At 37.9% G+C, this 7,007-nt stretch overlaps 1 long non-coding RNA gene across 1 annotated transcript; it reads left to right on the top strand.

The window, feature by feature from the left end:
* The first annotated feature begins 551 nt into the window (after nt 1–551).
* LOC127848790 (uncharacterized) lies at nt 552–6,020 on the top strand. Its single transcript, XR_008034773.1, has 3 exons — nt 552–3,054; nt 3,387–4,435; nt 4,633–6,020. It is a non-coding gene; the product is annotated as an uncharacterized LOC127848790 (long non-coding RNA).
* Nucleotides 6,021–7,007: the final 987 nt, after the last annotated feature.

Below are 7,007 nucleotides of genomic sequence, written 5' to 3'. Positions count from 1 at the left end.
GATGGGAAATGGCTCGGAGCAAGGACCCGTAAACAAGTTACCTTTCATGTATTTGTGGAAGGATACAACCATGCTGAGAGCTTTTGGGGGCGCCGATCTTACCCCGAAGGCGCTAAAGTCCGGGTTTGCCAGGTCACGCAGGTGGCGCCAACTTAATCTTGCTATCACCAGACGACCCCTACTCAGTAGCGAAAAATAAACATAAAGAAGCTACCACAGTGAAGACGGTGCACTAGCCGCCTTTTGAAAGAAAGAGGGACATATTCCTGAAATACAAATCCTAGGATCTCGGTTTCAATGCCTGACCCGGTTACATAACTTGTGTTAATTGGTCATGGTTTCTTATTACAGCCATTCTCACAAGACCTCTGAATCAACAAGGGCAGTTATCAGTTACTGGCGGTAGTGTTTGCACAGACTTTTGGTACAACAACTATCCCAAAACAAGTGAGAGTTGTTTAATTGATATATAGTTGCAAAGAACGTTCCAACTAAACAAACAAGCGTTAACATATTTATTTGCATGTATAGAAAAAAAATACAGTTTTTTCAAACATTATAAATACCCTCTACCAATCATTTAAGATGCGAACAAAATAGTTACATTGACAGAAGCTTCCTGATGAAATATTTACCGGTAAAAGACATAAGCATTTGATTTTTGAATATAAAAGAAATAGAACCTAATATATAGCATTGTTCACTTGCAAACTATTTTAAATTGGGTTTAGATTTTGGACTCTGATCACAGAAACCTTATGCTGTTCAGTCAATAGACATAAGAATATTTTTTTGTCTATGAAAAATCAATTAAAAGTTGTGCTCGCCTTGGGGAAAAAAATAAGGCGGGTATATTTATACAAGTTTTTATTTAAATGTGCATGATTCTATGTTTGTATTGCTTGCTTATGCATAATGCTTGTTTTGATCGTGATGAAATTATTTATGATGCAGGCTATGCAAATTATTTTGATGTATTTGTAATACTTTTGTACAATCCAGGTTATTTTTTTCTATGAATATGTACTTTTCGTTTGTACCAACATACATAGTTGTCATGTCACATAATGCGAATGTAAATGCAGAAATACGTATTATTTGTGGAAGTTTGATTAATGTAAAACTTGTAAAACTTCAACCATCTTGTCGATAACCAAACTTTCTCTCTAATGAGTTGCATGGATTTTAAACTGCCTTGGTGTGTACCGTGAGCCATATCCACTACACGCTCTTGCAAAGAGGTTTGAAAATTAATTAATGTGATGGTCACACAAAACGACACCATCAATTACGGAAAATTCGTCCCAAAAACGAACAAAAGAGACAAGATCTGGGTGAGACCAGTTGCCTGACTGAATAGCTGTAATAACTTTCTGTAGTGTGCTATCCATTCAAGTTGCAGTTTGAAACTGCTCCAACGACATAGCCTTTGGTACTTCCTTCTGGACAATCACAACAATATGAGCTTCAGCTGCATTGTCATGATTTGGCTTAGAGAAGTGAATGCCTGCTAAGTCAGCAGGATTGATGTCATCTGTGCCTGGACGATACTCAAGTGTGAACTGATACGGACATGAGTATAAGACGCCATCTCTCAATTCGAGCAGAAGCATGGTTAACGACTGTTTACAATACCATTAGGGGTTTGTGATCGGTAACTACCCTGAACTCGGAGGCAAACAGATGAAGGATGGATGTGTTAAACTCCATAGACAACTGCTAACATCTCACAGTCTGTTTGTGAGTATCGCTGTTATACACTGTTAAGTGAACGACTAGCGAACTTTAACTCTACTTTCCTGAGTCAGAATTGCACTAATTCCAACAGGTGATGCGTCAACAAGAACCTCTTCTGGTCAAAGTAAGCCATCACCTCAGTGCTAGACAGAGTAGAACGCAAACTATCAAAAGCATTTTGGGCATCAATCGACCAATTCCCAGTGAACATTTTGCCAAGTAAGTCAGTCGTTGCTCTGCCATAGTTGCATAGTGAGATATGTACTGTGTCATACCAAGGGAAGGACCTTACGTCAGCCGGGTTTATAGGTGCTGAATGACCCACAATAGCCTTGATTTTCTCTGTATCAGCAGAGACACCTCTATCGATGAAAACGTGACAAAAGAAAGAGATCTGATTCACAGAAAATACACATTTATCTCTGTTGAGTTTGGCACCACTTTTATTCAAATGCTCCAATGAAAGCGTCAGGGCTCTATCATGGTAATGACCGTGCCTTACCATGAACAATTATATCGTCCCTTAGATTCTTCACACCAGGAAATTTCAGCTAAAAGGTTTGAAATGGTCTTCTGAAAAAAAAATCAGATGATTCATTTACACAAAACAAAATACGTTTGTACCGTCTTAAATCAACATTAGTGACAAAAGTAGTGATGTATCAACTAGACTCATCAAGTTCAGTGTTGATGATATGCATTGGACAGATCAAGTTTGCTAAATACAGTAGAACTGTTCAAATCTGACATAAGATCTTCAACAGTTGGCAAAGGGTGTTTCTCCCAAGAGATAGCCTTGTTGGCCTCGCGCATATCAACGCAAACACGGACACCCTTTGACTGTTTGGGGACAACGATAACAGGGCTTACCCAGGGTGTAGGACCCGAAAAAGATTCAATCACATCAAGGTCCTCAAGACGCTTGAGTTCGGCCTTAACATCTTTGCGAACACGAAACGGCATACAACCGTGCCGCCGAGTCACGCAGGAACATCATGATCAATGTGTTACTTCAATGAGACGCCCTTTATTTTGCCCATCTTGCCATTAAACAGGGAGGGGTACTGATCTGCAATGCAGGACGAGGCAGTAAAAAAAGAGAATGCAAACGGAATAATATCCAGTCATTGGGCAGTTTTTGCCCCAAGAAGACAGCAAGAACGCATTGAGTCAGTGTTACGGTCACTGCTACCTACAACATATATGTCAGCCTTAACTGATTTACCCTTGTAAATGATAGTTGTTCCAAAGTAGCCCTTAACGTCTAAGGGTTGAGATGCACCATATGCAAGAATCAATGGTACCGGTTGTTTAAGAGTAGGTTTGTTATTCAGACGTTTATAAACATTTCAATCATTAAGGTTTACACTTGAGCTATTATCAATGGAAAGTTTAACCTCAGAATAACACATCTTGACAAAAACAGATGATATGCTGGAATAAGCATTTTATATGTTAAATACATGTTCATCATAACTATAATCATTAGAATGTGATGTAGGCTGTTGTGAGGCTTCCGTAAAGTTTACATATTTCAATTTTGTACGACAAACTTTCTAAAAATTATTAAATTATCTGCTATTACACTTTTTGCCCACTGTGGACATTTTCGGTCCTTTCTTGTATGTTTGTCACCACAGTTTCCACAGGTTCCATCCTAAGCTGTACGATGATACCTATGTTTCACTCCACGGAACAATCTAAATGCCCACGCCCATGTGCAGAGTTGAAGTGACCATGAACACGGGATGATTCATACTGACCACACAATGATCAATCCGGATTGGTGTGTATAGCGTTTGCTTCATGGGCAGGTCTACCTTCAATTTCACAAGCTCTGACTTCGTTCAGCCCCAATGCTCTAGCTTCCTCGATCAGCTTGTCTATTGAGTAATTGTCACGCAATGCTCTACGTCGGATATGAGTAGACGTACACCCTAAATGATTTGGTTTAGTATCTATGATTTTTTGTTGTGAAAGTCACATATGTATGCAAGTGTTCGTAACCTTGTATAAATGGTATCAATGGATTCGCCTGACTCTCGTTTAGCTTGACGAAATTTGTAGATTTCAATGGGCAAGTTCTGTTTAGGTGTAGAATATTCTTAGAACGACAAGCACAATTTATAATATCCTCCAATTACAGTGAGTCGAGCGGTTAACGTAACAAGGTAAAGACTGTCTGAATTAATGTAACAAAAGGCAGCAATAAACGATTTATTTAATTCCCGTTAAATCCATATCATAAATGTTTATTTACAGCCTGTTTAATCACGCAAAGCCGATAGTTCCATACACAACCGAAATAAAATTCACTCTAACTAAACTTAAAACTTCGATTCTCTGAACATATTTATTCAAACTAATACGGTCATATAGTCTTTCAATAGTTTATACATACAATTTATTAAGTTTCTGTCACTCTTACTTTATTAGCACAGCATGGAAAAATAAATGTTGCACCTCTTCGGATGACTTTTATTTCTGTACAAAATGACAGGTGTACCCAGTGGTTGCAGGATATATTGTCACACTCTGCCCATTTAACAAAAAGTATTGTGCCTAACAGCTTCAGGGGAAAATCGTTTGCACTGGCAAACACAAGTCCTCCTCTTCATTTTCAGTATCACTATTGTCAGAAATGGTATTCACATTAGAGGTGCCAGGCTTGGGAGATGAACTGTGGGCCTAATTTATGGTATCTTTCTTAGTTTTGTTTTGTTTATTCTTGTTGTACCGTCATTTGTTTTGAGACCTCTCCTGATATTTCTACACCTGCTACTAATTTACTCATTGTATTTCTAGTTTTTGACGAATTTCCCCTTTTTGTTTTCTTAAATGTTCTTTCTATCTGCGAAAACATGTCAATACCATCTATTTGTATACCACATACAGTTTTCTGGCTGTCTGTAGTTTCAAACTCGGAGTGATGAAAAACTTAAGCTGGGATAAGAAAATGGCTTGGGACAGCGACTGCATTCAACGGGTATATACCTGCACGGAAAAATGATGAAGTCCGGTTTTCTGCAGACATTAACTTCATTTAAGACTTTGATGCAACATCATGTAATGACAACTGATGTTTGGCGCATCAGTCGGTGGCAGAGGCTGTCATACATCTTCTGGAAAGGCCCAAAGCAGCCTATATCTAAAGGTTGAAGGATATTGCTGCAGTGAGGGGGTAAGACAAATATAATGAGCGCATTCTGTTAAAATAACTGAAACATGGGATTTGTGGCCATCAAGTAGCATTAATTTCTTCTGGTCACTAGATCCTAGGGTTAACTTGAGAAAATGCTGCTCTACATGTAAGTAGAAGCGGAAAACGCAACCAGTCTCGCTTACTGTTCCATTAGAGCCTGGAGCTGCACCACTCAACAAGTCGATTTCATTCGTTGGCCTGGAAATATGTAAAATGGGGGTATAGCTTGACCTGCTGCATTCCCGTAGCCAATTATTGTGCTTGTCTGCCATTTTCAAGATGTGACAGACGATGGAGAGTATTCAGCAACAGCAACGATGAATGGTGGTTTCTGATTTACTGATCTTTTTCATCTATGTTAAAAATCATAATTATGTGGGTTTATCAGTCAATTCATGTTTTGTTAATGTTTCTTTTAGGTTCTGGAAAAAAATAGAGATCGTCTTCTTTTAGGCCATTTTAGCTCGAGCATGATCAACGCCTCTTGGTTTGAGAACTCTGAGTTCTGACCAGCGCTTCAAGAAACCATAAATACATTATAAATATAGGGGATTATACTTTGTTCGTTTACCCAACTGAACACCATAGTCAAATGCAATGTCAATACACTTTTTTCTAATGTACCCATAGCCATATTCAGCCATTTATTTTAAATGTTCCTCCAATTTGTTTTCTTCCTCATATGTAAACAAAGGCAAAGCTCCTGCAGATCTAATGTTTACATTGACCCTTCCAGCAGTTCTATCTTTAGAGTTGTTTGTGGCACGTTGAATAAGACAGCCGCTTTTCTTACAGAAACACCATCTTTTTTACTAGCTTGTAACATTGGATAAAGCTGTTGTTGAGTACAATATGTGTTTTTTTTTTGGATATGCCTTAAAAGAAAATAGTGAACAAATCACCATTTTGAAAAGAAAATCGGAAAACCAACCTACTTAAATAAGTTTGGCCTTAAATTTACTACGATTTACTACGATTTCCGATATGAAGCGCTGTCAATGAAAGTGTTGTGTTCACACTACTGAGATCGTCTGATTCACTTTGCAATTTATGTGAACATTTAATAAAGAGGACCAATAAAATGTACGGAATATGGATAAATTTGTATAGTTTTAGTTAGTTATATTTTAAAATACAGTTTTATCTGCCTTTTCCGCTTTTTTCTTTTAATTTGTTTTTGTTTTTAAGCGAAGTTATGTCAGTTCATCAAAATACTCGGAGCGCTTAAGAGTGACGTCATCACAATGGCCGCGTTCTTCATGTTAACAAAGTGATCGAAATTTAGCTATGCTCGAAATAAGGGAATCGTACGAGTTTTAACATTGACCCCATCTGCATCTTTTACAGTTTAAGTTGCACCTTACCCCTTTTGGTCATCACTGAACGAGTCATAGATATCAAACGCCTCTTTAACACAGTAATGTAACAGAAGTGCTTTCTTACGTTTGTCATTCTTAATATCAAATAAGATTGTCCAACTCCTCCACCCACGTACGCCACCGTACGCCTGCTAAATTAGATGCGGGCATCAATTTTGTCGTGTCGCCACAGTGCCTGTCGCGGATGTGAAATGGCGGAAATGATGGCAGATTTGCCATCCTCGTCGCCAGATATTGTGTTGTAGTTCATACAAAAGCAAACACGTGCTTTTTGCTTCAATCAAACGGCCATACTGCAAATAATATATAACTGTGTGAATCGCACTTCACTACAACACTACAGGCATATGGGTAAGTTTGGATTATTTTAGTTGAAGTAAGAATTTAAAATGCAATTATACCCGTTTTTCATTATTATGGCTGTTTTTTTAAATTATTTATTTTATTTTCAAGGGAAGTTATGTTAGTAAAATAAAATACTCGGGGCGCATGCGTGTGACGTCATCACGAGAGTCTCGGTTTTAATGTAAACAAAATGATCGACACCAGGACACGCTCGATATGAGGGAACCGTACGACACATCATTCATTTCATTGTTATGTAGTGTAAAAAATGCATGCATTTTGATACTAGCTATATATTTGGATCTATGTATATATATGTATAGTTTTCATTGAATGGTCAATTG

Source organism: Dreissena polymorpha, chromosome 10, assembly GCF_020536995.1.
Source record: "Dreissena polymorpha isolate Duluth1 chromosome 10, UMN_Dpol_1.0, whole genome shotgun sequence".
NCBI lineage: Eukaryota > Metazoa > Mollusca > Bivalvia > Myida > Dreissenidae > Dreissena > Dreissena polymorpha.
This window is presented reverse-complemented; position numbering and strand designations above follow the sequence as displayed.